Raw genomic sequence first — 20,096 nt, 5'->3', positions numbered from 1 at the left:
AGTGTGAAACAATAGCTCTAAGGGAAATGTAAATTACTTGCGTTCACTTCTGTGGTGTTACAATTCTGGCACTGAATCCTAAAAGGTAATATTCTAAATTTTTTAACAAAATTTGGTAGCGATGCATTTCTTCAGTCTCCAATAACTGATTTCTTGCTTATTTTTTCTACAACAAAATTTTCCATGAGAACACTTACATCCTGAGAAAAGTGAAATCCACTTGTTAGAGGCCTTATCATGCTGGCTGCATTTTAATATTTAATTCAGTAGAATTAAATGCCATGACTGCAGGACTTCAGGCTGACTGCTAAGCCAGTGGGCTTTAGACAAAGAGCAACCCCCTTTCTCCTGCAAACTGAAGTCAAGGCTGTGGTAGAATAGGTGTGGCCTTGAATCTCTAGGTACTATCACAGAGTGAATTTAGAGAACTATATTCCAGTATTCAAAATTTGTAATTTATTCCAGTGCGGTTTATAATTCTCCTAAACACGACAAAAGAAACTCAATTGTATGATTTACAACATAAAGGTAACACAGCAGGAATTATATCTGCATACATAATTCATAGCCAATATACACTGTCTTCATATGTCACAGAATACAATTTTTAATAGAGATGTAGTGTTGGCTTTTTGTGAATATTTAAACATTTTGACCTACTGATCTATTTATTTTGGTGGGTGGTCATGCTAATAAACTCACAGACTCAAATATTTACAGGAAACAGAATGAAAGGTTCGCAAAAGAATGGTTAAAAAGATTTTTGTTTTCAATGTGAATGAAACAAAATGTTTAATTAATTCATTTAAGCCTAACTCCATGTATCTTGTCTCCCTTAATTTTTTTGTCTATACTTGTGCCATCCATTATGAGTTTGGTCACCCTGATAGTGCTTTTTGATTTATGAAGCCACACTAAATACTACACGTAAAATGTGATTAAGGACTTGCTAATTTGAGATCACTATCTATTTGTATTCCAGCGAGTCATTAGAGAATTGAGGCGCAGGAGGCTGAAATTCCCGAATTTTCCCCCAAGAAAGAAACAGATTTTCTAGTGAAATCTAAACAGAAACATTAGTATCAGAATTTAATATCAATATTGTGATATCTAGATTGAGCTCGTAGCTTGAAGGCAGAAAGAGAGAGACTGCTTTCTGCACATATCCTTTCCTGTACAAGGCTATAGCATCTCATGTTTTTTTGAAGGCTTATTTAATTCATGTTGGCATTCACCAACATTTGATAAACATGTCACTCCTCGCCAGGTGTTCTAACTGAAAGCAGAGACGGATGAAGTATATTCTCCGGTCTACTAATGAAAGGGGTCCACTGTTTTAAAGAAAACGTAAAAAGTCGTGTTTGTAAAAATATTTACAAAGTTATCTCTGAAAATAAGGATGAGGAAAGGGGTGCCTACGTTAATTTACATGATTTTGTGCAAAGTACTTTTTCGTAAAGAGATTAATTTTCATGTACTGGGAGCTGCATGTTACGTAATATTTTCTCCTCTCTGTTTTTTTTTCTTCAGGGCAGTTGGATGATCTGCACCCATCATAGGACAAGTATTGTGACTGTGTCTGCCTGGGAGAACTCAGCCAAGAATTCTAACAATGTACCCAATCCTCTTCTCTAAGATATAATCTGTAGAGAGCATCTACTTCATCTGACAAACATGATTTCGATTCAGGAAATAGCTCACAATCATTCTATTGGATCTGACATCAGCGGTATCCGCGCAGCCATTCTGTGCAAACTCCCTGCTTTTAAAGGTCTTCCCATCACTGTTATTGGTCTCACAGATGATGAAGTATGACACTCCATAAACAATGAGCTGGGCCTTTTGTAGGCTGCTTTGCTTTTTTTGGCTTCAAACTGCCACTGAATGTCAAATCAATTTGGCTCTCATTAGAACAGCTTTATATGTGCAAATGTATTTGTGTCTGGTTGCCACTTTTTTTCTATTTTTGCCTTCCTTTCCCTTTGCTTTTTTTTCTCCTCTCGTTTGGATGATGTCATTTTTCTCTAATCAAAGCCAACACCTGCTTCTCTAAAATAGGAGCCTCTGTACAGAGCTCTTTATCACAATCTGAGTACACCCTAGATGGGCTCATTATGAATCAAGTTCCCCCAGAACAAAGAGGAAGTGCTGTGTTGCGGCGACATTGTACATCATCAAGCCTGGATAAAGTCAAGAGCTGATGTAACCTTGACTTTTGACATCCCAAGGCTGCTGTCTAGATAGTGCAAGGTGTGTAAGCCACTGTCTTTGATAAGTAATGAAACAAACAGTAAATCTGACCCTGTGTTTAAGAGCAGCTCAGCTGTTACACAATGCTGTCTCGGGCTGGTAGGCCTCTGGGTTTGTTTGGGTTTTTTTTTTGTTTGTTTGTTTTTAAACCAATTAAAAGGAACACAGTATTACAGCTTTGAGGATTTCTGGTTTCATAAACCTCAAACCTGCTTGGACAAGCTAAATGAAGAATGCCACACGATGAAGGGAATAGAACAAAACAGGGATGACATAGAACTCCCATTTACGAGTCAGTGAAGATCTGGTCTAACAGAGCACGTTGCAAGTGGTATGAAATGGCTGGAGGTTAGGAAGGGGGAACTGGAGGGGGAAAGAAACAGTGATATGCTGAAAGGCTACCATAAACTCTGTGTTGTGAGACATATAAAAGAAACATAGGCTCACTTCTCTTGCACTTAGGACCACTTGCTTCTTATGAGATTTCTATCAGTGAAATAGCTGCCGAAGTGTACTGTGCCTGAAATGGCATTATTGTGTTGAACAATGGCACAAAATTCCTTTTTTTTCCTCCATAAATAGCTTCTTTTCTAAGTTTCAGCACAAAACCATTCTGCCTCTGTCTTCTCCCCACACCTTATACCAGCTGAAAGCCAGGGTATATTTCCATCCACTTCAGGAGGAATATGTAACTTTTCAAATAGCTACCTAACTATACCCAGGTCAGAGGCATTGTCCTATCGTGGGAGTAAGACAGAAAAAAAATGGTGCTAACAATACCCCTGCTCCTTCTAAACGTGAATGTTTGGCCCTTATGAATGAAGAAGCTTTCTCTGGGCATTGCAGGATAGAAATAAAGGAGAAAGAACCGCCTTTTTCTCACCATTTGCAATAGCGGGCCAAAACACCTTCAAAGGACCTCAGGCTGCCCAAGGAGGGTCCTGGCTCAGTTTGTGAGTGGATGGACTCAATCCTATGCGATGGGACTCTGAGTCAGGCAGTCTCCAAGGAAAACGCCTATTTTCAGAGCTGAAGAAGAGGTTTGCTTGGCTCAGGTACTCAGCGATTTCAAATCCAGTGCTAGCTCTAACTGAAATGTATTGGTAATCTGCCATCTGTGGTTTTCTTGAGCAGAAATTTTGACTGAAGTCCAGGTCTTAGTAGATATGAGGCCATATTACAAAATCCATCCTCCTACTCGACATCATCCTTCATAGTGTCTTACTATGTCACTGCCTTTGGATTAAGGACCGCAGCAAAGTATGGAAAATGTGGGTACTTCGGTTGCCAAGTCATTTCTTGGTCTCTCTATTGAAGCTATCTATAGTGAATATTTCATTGCTGACATCTATTCTAGCCACAGGATTGTCAAAGCATTTTTCATGTGTAATAAATTTGCATAAACACTCCACCCCAAATATAATGAAACATAGAAAGTAAAATAAAGACCTAAATTATATTTTAAAAAATATTAAAAGACTTCTTGATTGATTTGCAGAGGCATAGCAAAATTCCTTCATATAGTGGCCTCATGAATGAGATGATAATATGCAAGTAAAGCATAATGATTGGCATATTAAATACAAGATCTTCGTCACCATCTGTTTCCTGATTGTGTCAGCAAGTTGGGTTTTTTTTCATGGAAGTGTGAGAATACACCATGGCCTCGAAGTATCAAAATGTCAATTATACATCACATTTTAAAGTTGGAAGCCCAAATCACAAAAAACATTTTGAAATGTCCCTGAATTCTGCTTGAAACACTGACAAATTATTACCTCTCCTTCACATTTAGCCTTACTGTACAGTAGCATGGTTTTGTGCTGGAAAATAAAACAGAGCAGAAATACCATAAAGGCCAGGTTTACAACTTAGTAATGAATCCTTAAAAAAATCGATAGAGAAGGAGACAGAGAACTCAGAATTTGAAACAAAATAAATAGTTGCAGAACAGCTCTATCAAATCCTTGTTTTTTCAAGCTCAAGTACTTTGAAAACAGTTTTGCATTTCTGATATTTTCCACTACAAATAATACTTACTTACAAGGAAGACAGTATTCCTTTTTCTATATTTTCACCTGTACTGACAGAAAAAAAAATAATTACATGCTGGTTAGTGCAGTGAATCAGTAGAAACTGCAGAAATAGAAGACCTATGTCGAAACCAACTAAAATGCAGGAACCTTTCCATTAATACAAGTCCTGTTTTACACCCTCAGTGGCCTTGTATGAGAACTGGCGGGAGATAATGTTTTTACGTCCCACATAGGATGAAGTCTATTAGCACCATCAGCTACCAGTACCAGCATCCCAGAGGTGAAGGCACAGGAAAAGCTCCTGGTTCTGGTTATAAATACAATCTATAAATATAAACACAAGTGCCTCCCGAAGCCGAAAAGGCCACTAGTGTCTCAAGGTATTACTTCTGCTAGGGGGATGAAAGAGAGAGAACAGGTATCACGTAAACTGATCCTTCACTCGCTGAGGACACCGATAAGATCGCAGATAAATGCAGTGGCCGTTAGATTTACTCCTAGGCCAGTATTATACCAGTGAAAATGAAGCAGCTATGTCTGTGTAAAACGTGATGAAGAGCATAATCACGTCCAGCCAATCTAGCATGAGCTATGTTGGAAGAAGAACCGTAAGGGGCCTAAATGAGAAAAGAGACCTTCCAAACTTGTACCTAATTGGACTTTTGATGGAGCATTATCAACACATTTCTTCTACCTTAATTTCTGATTATACTAATATTAATACATTATAAGATCTACAATCCACTGTTTAAAACAGACCGCTTCTATGATATTTGCAGATGAGTTATACATTTTGGCTATAACAAGGCAGCAATTTATAACATTCAAAACTGATTCCAAATGAAGCTGATTCCAAAATGAGGAGACTTCAAGTAACATAACTCATATTACATGTTTGGGGTCATTCTCTGTGCGAGACAGCAATGCTAATACTCAATATAAATAAAGTACTTCAACGCTACCTAATAATAATGTAAGTTCTAGTATGGGTATGTGTTTTAAGCATGCATGTACAAGTACGTTAAGGCAGAAAGTTTGGGAAGAGTCGATCTGGGGATTTTTTATTTCAGCAGTAACAGAATCACAGAATCACAGAATCACAGAAATAGGCATCTCTTCACTAGTAATACAAACCTTCCTACTTCAAAAGTTCATATAAATGATCTGTAAAGTTGTAGCAGCGGTTTGTATATTTCTAGTGGAGCAGCATGCTCTGCCAGATACCAGTCTCTCCATTTATCAGCAAATATTCCTCAGAAGCTGCTGGAATGCAGAAAAGAACAAAAGTCAGAGCTAAAACTGTGCAGCTGTAGGCTGATTGATAAAGTTTGTAGCCTGAACCTACATATATATATACGAACCAACGCTCTTGAGCAGAAAAAATGAATATGTGAGAAAAAAGCTCTTCTGAGAGCTTTCACGTGTGTCTGTTGCCAAGGTAACCGCTGTATGTGTGTCTTCCGAACAGGTACCTTTTGGGGGTCTGACTCTCAGCTTGCGCATCTCATGCTGAGATGTCAACTGAATGCAGGCAGTAAGGGTCCAGCAGTAGAAACACACTATGAAAAATAATTAGTGTATTGCTAACAGATGTGTTTTTATGTGTGTGCATACTGCTGGTGTCACTGTCTTCTCCGACGGTGAGGGCTGGATATATGTGTGCTAATGAAATATTTTTGAAAATTGTCTGTGAACATCGGTCCGTGTCTCAGATTCTCATAGCAGAGGCTGAAGGAAATTGTCCTTAATGTCTCTTTACTGTTTTTCTTTCTTTCTGTAAGTCCATCATACAATTTCTCCCTTCATCCTCTGTAATGTCCATTCTGAAATCACTCTGTTTACTAACGTGAGAAATGGTTTGACTTTTTTCTCTGTTCTGGCTGCCACTTTTCTCTTCTTGACTGCTCTGTCAGGCATCCCAAAGGAAGCAAAAAACCCCCCTTGCACCTTTTATTCATAAAACTTCTGCTGTTTAGGACTTGATCCTGAAACAAGTGAGCTTAATACAGTTTTGTTACTGATATCCATGTATTTTTCTTTTCCCTCACATCAGGAATGTGTCATTCAAAACCATGTGCTTTGTTCCATGTATTCACCTGGCCCTTTCAAAAAGAATGCTTTGAGGATTTCTGTCATTCTCTGCTCAATAATCTTAGCAATTACAGAACTGTTATGGTCTGTATATTCTATATTTTTCTAGACTTCTATAGGTATTCTATATAAGGTACATTATAAAATTAATTATATATGTGTTATAAAATACATCTACTCGTCAAAAGAAAAACCAAAGCAATTCTCTTAATCTTTTGATTGAAAATGCGTTATCTTCGTTAAGTTTTCCTTTAGCATTTCTAAGGCAAAATCAGGAAGTGAACTGTTTCCGAACAGCAAATACAAGGCTAAGTCTTGCAAGTGCTTATGCTTGAGAAACTGCACTCGGAAGAGCGGTCCTTCTGAGTTCAAAGTGAAGTCAGTTGAATTATCAATCTGAGTAAGACTGTTCAGGTGTTTAAGGTGTTTAACCATGATTTCAAAATAGAAGCGATGTTGCTTGAGGCTGTAAATCTGTAGCTGGGTGCCAGTTCTTACTGGAAAAATATATCATAATATTTACAGTTGATTGATAGTACAACAAGCTAACTGTACTTTATTCATGCTAGACTTAAAATGAGTTGGTTGCAGAAACATTCACACTTCTTTTGGGTTCATTTCTGCAGACGCTGCGGCAATCAAGCTTCACTGGCATTAATGTTTGCTGAAATTAAGTATAAAATTCAGCGAAATATTTGTAAAATGTTTTAACAGCTTTATTCTATCAGAATACATATCAGAGAAACAATGCCTTGTCACTTAGTAAACCAACAGCAGTTAGACAGCACGATTCAATTCCTTTACATGGAGTATCAAAAATGTCCAAGAGAATGATTTGGGATCAATTTGCAGCTTTGCAAAAATCGTAACAAAGTTAAATGGATATTTCTAATTGGTCATAATGCTGGGTTTTCCATTTAACTTCCGTGGCTTTGGATCAGGTTTATCATGTCTCCTCTTCCTGGAGTAAAATCCAGAACAACTTATTAGTTGGAAATTATTCACAGTGATAAGATAGAATAAATGATGAAAGAAGCGTCAGGATAAAGACAAACATGTAAACCTAGAATAAACTGTAAATAGAAGTTGCAAAATTAAGATTAGAAATATAGCTTTGGTTTATACAGTTATACAACTATTTTACACTAACTACCTGATTATTGTGCAGAAGCAGTTGAAAATAATCATACAATATTATGCTCTTTACATGAAGCTACTGAATCACAGCAGGAATTTTTGTTATTCTGAAAACTGGGATCCCTTAAAGAACACTCTACAGATCACTCTGAGGGAAAACCAGTGAAGGAAGCACCACATTATCTACCAGGAAATGAAGCCCACACGTGACACACATATACCATGTACATAGATAATGTTTCATTTAAAACCATAAGAAAGATAGTGTAGGTAAGGAAAACCGGAGTCTTTCATTTAGCTATGTCTTTTAAAAGCATAGTTACATTTCAAGGACTAGCAGAAAGATTTAATGAAAAGTGTACCGAAACCTCTAAAACCAGGGTTAGGGTTAAGACTAGGCTTAGGGTAGAAAGAGGGAGAAAGGTGGCACCCTTGGAGAGGGCACGGCTTCTAGAAGGCTACCAAGCAGAGCATGGGCTGCTGTGAGAGGTTTTCCCTACTCAGACTTTCCCCTGGGGACTCAGTGTACCCGCGGCAGGTGTTTCCCGCACGGCTTAGGGACAGTGAGGAGAAAATCCTCCCTCCTCCTGGAGGAAAGCTCTGACAGATGAGACCCGTTTGAGAAGCCTCAGCTGGCCTTGGAGTTCTCCGAGGAAGAGCTGGAAGAAGCTGTAGCAGGGGCTCCCACCTCCTTCACTTGCACTTGCAGCTGCATTAAGTAGAGGCGCTCACACTTGGCTTACGCCTGGGCTGTGTCGCAGCTGCTTTGCAGCCATGCCTGTGCCTGGGGACTCTGACCCTGACCCATGGGCTGACTTACTGGCTTGTTCGTGTATGACAGGACTAAGCCCTTTTGTTGGTGGGTCCATGGCTCCTGCCTGCCATGCTGTGATGCTCGGCCTCCAGATTCCCCTTCCCCTGCTGAGCAGCAACTGCCTGTATTTTTCCCTGACAGAGATAAGAGACCCATAGGAAGAGCAAAAAGGTGCGGAGCAAGACTGAGGAAGAAAAGTGGGGGCTTCTGGGACACTCGTCCCACTCTCGTCCTTTTCACAAGGGGCTTCAGCATGTCCCACTACAGAAGTGCCCACCCACACTTAGGGTTAGGCACAGGGTTAGGGCTATACAGGGAGGAAAAGATGAGAGACCCATGAAGAGGGTGGGGCTGCAAAGAGGTTGCAAAGCCATGTCAGCACTGTGTGATATGGGAACTCTCTCCCACTTAGTATTTCCAGCTGTAGCTTCAGTACGTCACTTGACACAAATCTCTGCCCAGGCTTAGGGCTTATGCTAGATTTATGGGTAGGAGAGTCAGATATCATATTATTTTTAGACAAGTGTTTTAAGTCTTAGCTGCACACTTAGTGGTTGCTTCCCACATTTTTTTAAATTGTCAGAATAATTCCAGGTGAGGTTTTAAATTGAAATTCGAAAGTGTTCACTGAAAGGCTTCAGTGATGTGAGGGCTTCCAATTTGAATTAATTTTTGAATGTTCTATGCGCATTAGAAAACTGCTCTCGAGGACCTTTTCTGAAATAATATTTATAATCATTCTGTAATATTTATAACATTTTAATAATGTTTATGATTCTTATATGTTCATAGTTGTTATGAAAGAAGAAAAATAATTTAGCAGAGATCCAATTATCAAAGAGCAACTATAGTCCTGGTTTCTGTTCCTGGAGGATGTGAAGATTGCTGTTCATGGCTCGGAAAAAAGTTTTCTCATGGCAGCCCATTTTTATGCTACTGTACACAATGCTTACAATTTACCAATAGAGGCAGTTGTGGTCTTAAATCAACAGAATTAATTGAGATTTACATGAATGCACTGTAAGTAAGGTATAAATTTGTCTCCTGAGAGCAAAAGAAAAGAAAAACTTACCATGCGTCCAAGGGCACTGGAGGACTTGGAGATAAACCAATAAACTATAACATTCTCCAGTTATGATAAAAATGTTTTCAGGAGAAAGATACCACTGAGCTAGATAAGCTTACACACAGTATCACCGCAAAAAAAAGAGGAGTGACATCTGGTACAATATTGACACTATAATTTTGACAAACCCATTCCATAGTAATTTCAAGACTGAATACGTACCTTCCCTGCTGTTCTTTTTTTGCTGTGATTATTTGTTTGGTTTCATTTGGTTTGTCTAGTTAGGATTTTTAGAATGGCAAAGAGATGAAGTCTAAACTGAATGTAGGCGTTAGGCAAGAAACTTTGCAGGATATTTCAACAACCCATATTGGATGTCATTGTTTATTTTAAATTTGAGCTTAATTACTGTGAGAACCCGGGCTCCATAAAGACAATGAGTGCCATCTATAAATGCTAATATAAATCAATAAAGGGGGGGGAGGTTAAATTATTTATGTTGGAGCTGAGCCACCATGTAATAACTGATGCTCATTACAGGCTCAGCAATGAATGGGAAATCAAAACATTAAACAGTGCAAACAAGAAGACTATCCTATTTTGCAGGAAGTTTAAGATACTCCATTCATCCAGGTCATCCATTTTTTATCCTATTAAAAGGTAGGTTAAATCTTGTGTTTAAATAGACATCTTGCCTAAGAAAGGGCTGCTGGAGTTTGCCCAATGTTTCCATGACTTTGAGTTGTTGCCAGCTTTGCCTGAAAAATAACAAATGTAGCTGCCAAAACTGAACTATAACATTGCTGTCAAAAGAGTATTATAGGTACAAGTTTAGGTGTGCACTGCTTTTCAGTACAGTTGACTATATGATTAATATTTCATTTTCATTACCATATATTAGTAAAATAGGCCTTCAGAATTGTTTTGTGTGTCTCTCTTCAAGAATACAAACAAATAATTGTACTTTTGAACATTGATTGGCACATTATGGAAGCATCAGAAGAGTCTCTGTAAGGCTGCCTTGACACTGAAAGCAGAACTAACATTTCTCTATTAGAGATTTAATTTATTCTCCAAATTTGTCAGGACACGTTTTCAGATGGCAATTGCACTTTTCCTATCATTTTCTTAATAACTTTGTTTTAATTAATTTTGAAGAAGAAAGATTTTAAATGCTCTTTCTCCATACATATTGTTTTAGCTCAAAAAAAATAAAAAAAAAAAGGGAAGGAAAAAAAAGGTCTCCCTTAATTTCGCACACAGAAATTATTAGAGACACTCATTCTTTGCTAACATTTTGGAGAGACCAGTTCTGAAGCTTTTTCTGGGTAACTGAGAGAAATTCCATCAAGACTAACCAACTGAACTGGTGGAACTTGACCGAAAACGTTGTCCTAATGTCCTGTGGCAGCAGGCTGTCAGGTGAACCATTTTTTTCTTCCAGGTGCTGTTATTTGAGTGCATTGAAATGAGAGGTGCAAACCCTCTGTAGATTCTGGGGTTACCGCTACTTTGGCTGTTCTGCGTTCCAGGAAGGATTGTCGTGGAGACCTGTGAGCCTGGGACTGAGGAGGACATGGACTGTACCCGAGGTATATAACTTTGTAGGTGGGAGTGTTTTACATCAGTGTCCAGTACTCTTACCAAATTTGACCCTTTTGAGTAAAAGAAAAAAATAATCAGAGACTGTTTCAGAAGAAAGAGTTAGGAGAACCAGAGGTTCCTAAAAAGGACATTTAGGTCACCTCAGTGTTTGCTTCATTCCTACCTACCCGTCTGGCCACTTCCCAGGGAAGCTCCTGCGGAGTCAGGCAAGTGCCATTTTGATTATCCAGAAAGGCTGAGGTTACAAGATTGTGCAAAGCGCCAGAAAGATTAACAGTGCTTAAGAAAGGAGATGGTTTAGCCTTTCGGTATCTCATTTGAAATTACATAATACTTGCTTCCTGTTCTCGGCTTTAACTATGTATTATTTGCCGCTAAATTGAGACACAGACCATGAGAAGTTACCTAGATCAATAACCAGTTCTGAGAGAGGGTTGAAGATATTCTTAGCATTTTTTTTTTTTTTGAGTAACTTTTTGGTAAAAGACTTTAATATTAGAATTTTCTCAACAGCTTGCTTCCAGATACCTTGTCTCAGGAGTAAGTTCACTTACTAAGTAGGTGAAGTAAGTTCTAAGTAAGATAGAACGCTTTTGGATTTTAATATTTCACTTTGCAGCAATGTGCTAGAGGTTACAATAAGATCATTCTATTTATACCAATTTTCTGCGTCAGAGGACTGTTTCAATCCGTTCTTTAGGTGAGACAAACATACTTTTTCAACCTTTTAATTGTGTCAAGTTTTCCAAGTTGTGGGGTTTTTTAAGAATTTTTTTTTTGCTCACCCAATTTGGAGTTCTTTCTTTTCCTCCCCAGGGAATTTTCCTCAATGACCAATGTTTGGATCTATTTTAATATTCTTTTGGGAAAAGCATTCTCTTTATTTAGATGGGAGTGAAACTAACTCTTGACTCATATGAAGTAAGCTTTTTAAGGAAGAGAACCTCGATGCCAGAAGTTCAGACCTACTTATCTTTAGTTACGCATGGAACCTGCTTGCCAATTCTGCTGCATTTCTTCAGTAATATCTAGTGGGAGTTCCAGAATTTTACCATTATTTTTATGGAACTTCTTTTCCTTATCAATTTCTGTGATTCTTCCGCTAATGCTGACTCCATTCTTCAAGGGCGGGAGACTTTCAGTTATGTCGAGAGGTGTTGATAATGCGTTTGGATCTGTGCAGAAGTCAGCTCTTGAAACAATAATGTTGAAGACACATAAAGGGTCAGACAACCCTCTTCATTAATGTCAGACTAATAGTTCTAGTCTGAAGTAGGATTTGAAGCCACAAGGCCTGTGCAAACACTCCCACTCTCCCACCTATCGCTCTCCAAGCTGTCTGCATAGCTCCTCAGCTTTGAGGAGTATTTTAACTAATAGTGCTTTACATGAATGAAGTGATCTCTCATTTGAAGGAGTTTAAGCAATAGGCTGCTGTCCTGCTTCTAGCAACATTTTTTGCCCATCCTTAGCCTCCATTTTTCAGCATTCTATTCTTTGCATGCTTGAAAGGATAACTGTTTGGATATGTGAAACGATGATGTGTTGTCAGGATCATTATAGTGGTGTTAAAAACAAATAAAATCTCACCAACTGGCTGTTCTCTAAAACATGTGGTATCTGAGTGCTTCAGTGTTCCATTCAAAGCATAGATTTTATCTTTGTTCATATAATAAAGAAAGCCCCTTTAAATTATTTACTTTAGTTTAGCTTAGTGTATTTCAAACTGTCATGAAGATGTCAGAAATCCAAGATTAAAACATTATATGTTACTTGCCAAAACAAGAAATAAAACAATGAAAGGGAAATATTCTAGGAATTAAAAATATTTGACTTGTTTGAATGTACTACCCTATGCATTTTTTTGAAAGCAACAAAAAGGCAAAAAAATTATGTGGAAGAATGTAGGGAAACCTGTCTCCTTCGGCAAAAATGACCCAGTATTTGCATTTCTGGCAAACTGAGTTTAGACTCATGTTGTTTTATCTAACCTCCTTTTTCTCTCTTGATCTGCATGGGATGTTTTCCAGGTTTAGCTCATGATATCCAAAGGGTCCTGTTCTCCTGCTATATATTAAGAATGACTTTCAGGGAAACACCTGGAAGTGCTAACACTGTGGTGACAGAAGAATGCTGGAATAAAAGAGGGAAGAAGTTGGATATCCTGACAGTTCTGCAGTCCACCAAGTCTGTTGTTTCTCCTCTGTCTTTATAATGGCTATAAAATATGAGCTGGGAGTATGATGTCAATGCATCCAATTTCAATAATTGATATGATGAATAATCTCAACCTTCTGACACCTCCTGTATCTCCTCACATCTCAGGAAACTTCATTCATCAACCACATTTGAAATGTTTAAGTAATCTCAGTGATGTATGGAGCACTGAAACTCCCTTGTTAGAAATCTATGCTAGTAACATTCTATCAAATTAAAAAGCCACTGAGCTCTTGTGCATAAAATTATCATAAATTATCTCTGAAGGTTCATTGCTGTTTGGAATGTTTAATTGCTCACTCAGCTGAACTTCAGCAGCTCAAGATTATTAATCAATTTGTCAGAAGGTTTCTCATAATGTCGTCTTTCACCCTGCAGTTATACGCGTGGAAAACCCATGTGCAAGACAGTTTTATGCAGGAAGTCAACAGTAGCCATGCATACCTTTCACAATATTCCTTTCATATATTTAAGAGTATTTTTGGTTGTTGATTTCTCACAGAAAATGGGGAAATTCTAATTACGTCAGCCTAATTTATTTGGTTGGGAAAATAGATTCTCCAAAACAATATTTATAAGTAAGAATGGAAGCAGATAATAAAAATGGGGACTTTTGAAGTTTTTAATCCTGGTCTAATGTTGATTGTTGTCATTAAAATAAACATTTCTGCTAACTGCAGTAACAGTGAAGATGTTTCGTAAATGCCATGCCTTCGGCGTACGTGAACAGTTTCTTCAGCCAGTTTTCTTACCAGAAAATGCATCTTTGCTTTAAAGTAATTTTTCATGAATTTGGCTTTGATGACATACAAAAACAATGTATTTCATCTTAATTGAAATACATCTTTCATTATTTGTTTTAAAAATGTCTTTTTTAAATTTTAAGGGTTATGAATTAATCCTTTTTATATGATTCTCTTCCTTTTGTTTTACAAATGCAACTGTGTATGAGAATTTAGGAGAGGGGTGATGATAGTGTTTCCATTTATAAATATTTTCTCCACCAAATCTTTTAGGAGTTCTTTCATGCAACACGATAGAAATAGAGGAATCTGCTTTTCCTGCTGCAGAGAATTGAAAAGAATTTGGGATGTTTTGGACTAATATACTTAAGGATTCTTTAAGCCACTCCAGGTATTTTCTTAAGCTAAAAAAGTTTCAAAATAGAAAGAGTGGAAACATTAAGGACATTATCCTCTTTCTTCTACTCCATTAATGAAAGTCATATTGTTTCCTATGCATGTAGAAAGATAGAAGGTGAATGTTACAATATAGTTGATAAGTTCCAAGTATGTATTTGATATTAGGTATTTATGCAGTATATCACACCGTGGTATTTCTACCAAAAATTGAAAATGAAGGAAAGTATCAGTATTTTTTCTTTGACAAACTTCTTTCATAAAATTAAAATATTGGAATGATAAATACTATTGTGTGTCTAAGAAATATTTCAGGTACCAGAAGTATGCTGAGAGCTAGCATTACTCTTTTTTTCCTACAAGTATTCTCACTGTAATCTTCAAAGCCTTTCTTAAAACATATTATGTCCATTAGGAGATGACAAAATGGGAAACAAAACACCAGTAACAAATACATTGCATCTCTATACTTTCTGACATCTGGGGATATCAAAGCACACCACAACAAATGCATAACAGCTCCTTGGTACAATTTCATCACCATTACCCACCTCCATTACACAGAACTTCTAGCACCAAGAAATAAAGATTGTCATTATCTTTGGCGTTGAGTCAAACCCAGAATGATATGCTGAAGATTGAGCACAAAATCTTTTGAAGAACTAGGAAAAGAAGCCAGATCTTCAGATTCCCAATAACATGTCTTAACACATGGATCCTTCCTTCATCACCCTGCTCAGCAGTGATGCCTTACAGATGAACGACTGAGCTGTGATTAGATGGATTACAGACTCTTCAGTATTTGTATCTTTTTTTTTGTTCTTTGCACTATACAAGTCTGCCATAGCATATATTAGCAGGAGGAAAATATAGCATTGAGAAATATGGAGATGAAAATGTTTAAAGTGCACTATATATGTGGCAGATCACAACAATTCCTAGAAATGTTCATTTCTGTAAGGTAAGAATATATACACTTTGTGTGTGTGTTGTTCTTCCTTCATCCAACATCTATTTATACATTCATCAATTACCTCAGATCAGCTTGGATGTGAACATGCTGTTACGGATGGTCCCAAACCTGCACACGCTTGGCTCTAGTTATCTCATGACCTTTGTGAAAATAAACTCATCAGTAAGAACCAAGACTGTTGTCAGTGTTTCAATAAATACGTTTGAGGATCAGACACCAGTTCTGTATGTTACAAATAAGGTTACGCGTCTCTGGCCATATACAGAGAAAAATAAAGTGATGCTGTAATTAGCCCATCAATAAATCAATAGAAGTGAACGATAACTACCATAGTTTGGATGTCATGGAACCAGAACAATATGTGTGTAGTAAAATAAAGAGGAAGAAACATAATGAGTTAGAGACCTCAGCTTTACTTATTTTTATACTCTTCCTGTTGGTTTCTTCTCCTTTCGCGACTCCACCCCTCTTCTCATTTAAGCATGAGAGCTAGAATAACTTCTATGGTCATTCAACCATTTAGACTGACTCCCTGGTGATTAAATTTCTTCATCATTTATACCAACTTTGAGCCTGAACCAGAAATTCTAGTGATGTAGGTGTCAGTCCTTCCATGTCCAGAGACACGTATGTTACAAGACTGTTGGTGCAGATTTTGTCTTTCCATGTGCCAGAGCTTCTAAAGCAACAGATTAATGCGTGCTTGCATATCAGAAAGCATGTCAGCCTTCGATGCACATCTTCCTCAGTACACGACTCATTAATGTAATAACTCATAACACTCCATTATGTTAGTCCAGGTATGACATGTACTTTAGTGTATGCATGAAAGATTCTTATGAAATGTTTACTTGCAAAAAAACTTGCTGTACTTATACATAAAATTAATTAGAAATAACATTCTGTGATCATTTTAGATGTAAAAATTTTATTGGTCATAAATTTATATGTAGTTTTAGACATAAAGGAGAGTATTTATTTATTCTAGAAACTGAAATCCTGAATACCATATTTCAGCTTAGGTCAATCATTTATTTCATTCTCCGTTTGAGTCAATCTCTGTTATTATGGGCTTGTCCATGTGTATACCAATGAGTAACGACTTTCATTGAGAAAAAATAACTAGCAACCACACAGAAATCAGTTCCAAAGAACTCAGTTTTCAGTGTCTTTTGAAACACTGTGCATCTACGCACTCTCAGAAGACTCAGAAGAAATGATCTACGTGGTTGATTTCTGAAGCTTAAGCATGCATGGTCCCGGTGAACATCCCAGCCTCTCTTGGAAACTCTTACACTTGCCTTGCAGCGGTACTGCACGATGGCTGCAAGGGCAGCAGCTGCCTCCGTGGCAGCTAAACAAAAGCTAGCACATTTTCAGTTTCCAGCAGTAGTTATTTTAGGTTTATAGGTTTAACAGATTTAGCAAAAATAAGCTGTGCCTCCTACCATACTGAAAGATAAGTGACTTGATGTATTATTAAAGGAAGTGTTTATCATGCATGTAGGATTCTCAGATGAACAAATCATACTGATTTTTTTTAATCTACCAAAAGCCACAAAATAAATACATTTTCTAAAGCAAATTCCTAGTGCTCTTACACTATTGATTTTTCAACCTTTTTCTGGAAAACTCTGACATACTAAGCTAAATATTAATTTTTATTTTGTAATGTCTTAAAGATATTGACAAAGAAACAAACTGCAGAAGTAAGTTGCTTAAACACTGCATGGTAAGAATGAATTAACATGTTTTTTGGATACAAGAGACCGGATTCATTCAAATCTCTCTGGATGGTGCAAGTCATCCACAAAAGGACACAAACCAAACATTGCTACTTTTTCTGGGACAGGTACCTAGCAAACACTACCCTTCTAAAAGATGCAGGGACATTACTTTAGCCATTTCCCATTGAGACATCTTTTCTCTTTGATTCCTTTGAAATGCTTGTAGCAGATGAAAATGGTCATTCCTTCATCATATGTCCTTGGGAGGGACTGTAGGTGGAAAAATCTTTGTGTATAGAAGACTCCTACTTAGTAATAAATCTCATGCCTGAAAGTGCTGTTCTTCTGAAGAATCCTCCTAGTGACTCACAAACCCCTACAGAACTGTGAGCAGACGTAGGTACCTTTATTTCTGACTGCATTCTACCCTACATCTAAAAACGTTTCAACCAGCCGCGTTCACTTACGTGCTTAAGAACACAGGGTTTATCTTTGGGGGTTTCTATAATGGCACTGTAGGCTACCCCTGCTTTTCTTGGCAGCTAGAATAGTACTCAGTCACGAATGGTTAGCATCAGGCTGTTTAGGCAGTTGCAGACTTTTTCATCAAAAATTAAAACAAATATATTGAGTGGATAAGATTCCTTCCAGAGCTTGTGTTTCTTGTGAACAAGATGTCCCAACAGCCAGGAATGAAGTGACAGACAGAAGTGCAGATCTTCTCACACTGATCAAGTTCCATTGCATTCATACCATCAAATCAGCAGGAACAGCAGAGGTGGATGATTGACTGCGTCGCCTTCATGGCTTCTGCCACTTCTCTTCTACGTATCTCATAATAGTTCATACAAAGGTGGCCCACTCCACCAAAAGTGAACCTTTGAGGTCCCAAACCATCTCATCTCACTACCTAAAACTAAACTAAACAACAGTGATCTCTGTGCAAAACCGATTCTGATAAAAGACCAACCAGTTGAAAGTCATGCCTTAAGTCTGATGATAGCTGTTGAGGAGATACAGTTAACATGCTGGTTGAGCAAGCAGGCAGGGAGGGCGTACACATCTCTGATTCCAGCTGCCACAGCTGGAAAGAAACAATATGGTGCCAGTACCATTTTCTGCACAGCTACCAATGGCAGACCTTCAGCCCGATAGCGTTCCTGATGAACCCTGTAGGTCTGCTGTTCTTTTCTGGCAGTTCAATAAGTTGTATCACCATATAACACGCTGATAATGATGACCACATGGAATTTTTTGTCATCTCTGACAGTCTCTAAAAGCTCTCTAAACTCTACAATGAATAGAGGACACGATCCTATGAAGTGCTGAATTTTCTTAAACGTTAATTGTTCCACTTACATTTAAATATTTTTGAGAGAAGAAAATTGGCCAGAAGCACTAGTTGGATAAGTACTCTATTGATTTCTTGACATTGTTCCACGTAATCCGACATTAGTGTGGAAAAGCTCCAAGCTTTCTTCTGCTGCTTGTGTTATTTCAGTGGTACTTCCTTTGATTTACCCAAGGAATGTTTTGTTTCAGTTAACATTTATGATTTACTTCATGACCTAAGCAGAACAGAGAATGCATTGAAATGTATTCTTATTGTTTGTGGGTGTTGAGTCTAATTATGTCATCCATAAAAATAAACAGTTTTTCATGTGTGCCAGAAATCAACTTTTTATCACTGCAATTCAGAACTTCATTTTCTTTCAGTTGGAGAGGAATAAAGATTGCTTAATGATCATTAGAAACCAAATCAATGCGAAAATTCACATTTATCAAATTTCAGTAAGCTGAATTAAAAATTCTTATCTCTATTGTTGAAATGCATCCGTTTGCCAAAGTTTCCAAAAATATACTTTAATTTATTCTTTATTATTATTTTTGGACACTCCTGGAAAATTCTACTGTATGAATCATTCAGTGGTCCTGATTCACTGCTAGTGCGAGTTGTTAGGCTTACAGGAGAAGCTTATTACAGACACAATATGCTTGATACTTTTAGGAAAAATGTTACTGATAGTTATTGTTCCACAAACATTACGCACAGAAACTTCAGTTTCATATATCTGTGTACAGTGTACACAATTAAATATTATAAACGGTGTTGTTCCTGCTGCTCCTTTCATTAAAAAAGGGGATATTTGTTTGAAAGAAATCAGATTAATATACGTAGTAAAAGAAATGTATCCTTTACTTATGTACAGGGCAGAAATGGGCAAGCTTCTCTTACACATAAATGCTTATGCTTAATACCTCAGTCTGTTTGAGAGAGACTTCTTTTTACGCTGACACAGATAGACCTGTCTGTCTCGATGGTCTCACTCAAAGTACCAACTACGGAATTAATGCTATTTGACAGCCTGGATGTAAGATCCATATTTTTTTAGTTCTCAAATTTTTTTTAGCAAGAAGATAGGAGGGAGGAATAGGAAGTCCCATCACTGACATGCTTGATCACTGACACACTTGAATAATACGGAGCAAAATAAAGTTCTAGAAGTGTAAAAATAGCTATCTTCACCACTAAATAATCAGTGTTTTGCTAAGGGATCTGAAGTTCTGATTACATTCATAAAGCTTAACATTTCTCATAGCTGGGTGGTTGTGTTAATATCACTTTACATACCCAAGGAAGATACCCAACTGAAGATGACTGTCAAACAAAGGTGAGGAAAAGGCAAATAATTTTATTCAGTTTAATACTCTTCTGCTATTTGATAAACAAGTAATTTCCTCAGACAATTTATTTCCAGTCTGTCTCTATCGTATGGACAATTTCTTAAATGTGTATCAAGGAAAACAAGTCCTTGGGGAAGAACTGCAGAAGTACGGTAACAGTCTTGGGCATCTGCAGTGGATAAAAGGAGAGAGATATTGGAACATGGAAGTCCCTGAAAGCAAGAAAGCTTTTAGCCTAAGACAACATAATGTGGCAGCCTGCAGATGTATTAAAATTAGTGAGGTAGCCAGAGTAAGTGAAATGTTTAACATTAGTATTCTCTGTCGATGCATGAGACAAGTATGGATGCGAAGAA

General features: G+C 37.5%; 3 long non-coding RNA genes across 9 annotated transcripts in view; 2 read left to right on the top strand and 1 right to left on the bottom strand.

Annotated features, from left to right (window-relative positions):
* LOC135314986 (uncharacterized) overlaps positions 1–1,935 on the top strand; it is a 35,359-nt gene extending 33,424 nt beyond the window's left edge. For all 6 annotated transcript variants that reach the window (XR_010374396.1, XR_010374400.1, XR_010374398.1 and 3 more), the window contains one exon: positions 1,531–1,935. This is a non-coding gene — a long non-coding RNA (uncharacterized LOC135314986). The remainder of the gene's footprint in view (positions 1–1,530) is intronic.
* The window catches only part of LOC135314987 (uncharacterized), a 55,458-nt gene that overhangs the window by 9,329 nt on the left and 26,033 nt on the right, over positions 1–20,096 (bottom strand). Inside the window, exons 3-4 of one of the 2 annotated variants that reach the window (XR_010374402.1) lie at positions 5,421–7,450; positions 4,291–4,328 (exon numbers count right to left, since the gene is read on the bottom strand). This is a non-coding gene — a long non-coding RNA (uncharacterized LOC135314987). The remainder of the gene's footprint in view (positions 1–4,290; positions 4,329–5,420; positions 7,451–20,096) is intronic. The other variant, XR_010374401.1, reaches the window with a different exon arrangement.
* Positions 9,935–14,767, top strand: LOC135314988 (uncharacterized). Its single transcript, XR_010374403.1, has 3 exons — positions 9,935–10,054; positions 10,839–10,986; positions 13,030–14,767. It is a non-coding gene; the product is annotated as an uncharacterized LOC135314988 (long non-coding RNA).

Source organism: Phalacrocorax carbo, chromosome 9 (assembly GCF_963921805.1).
Source record: "Phalacrocorax carbo chromosome 9, bPhaCar2.1, whole genome shotgun sequence".
NCBI lineage: Eukaryota > Metazoa > Chordata > Aves > Suliformes > Phalacrocoracidae > Phalacrocorax > Phalacrocorax carbo.
The sequence above is the reverse complement of the archived record's forward strand: the minus strand, read 5'-3'. Positions and strand labels throughout refer to the sequence as shown.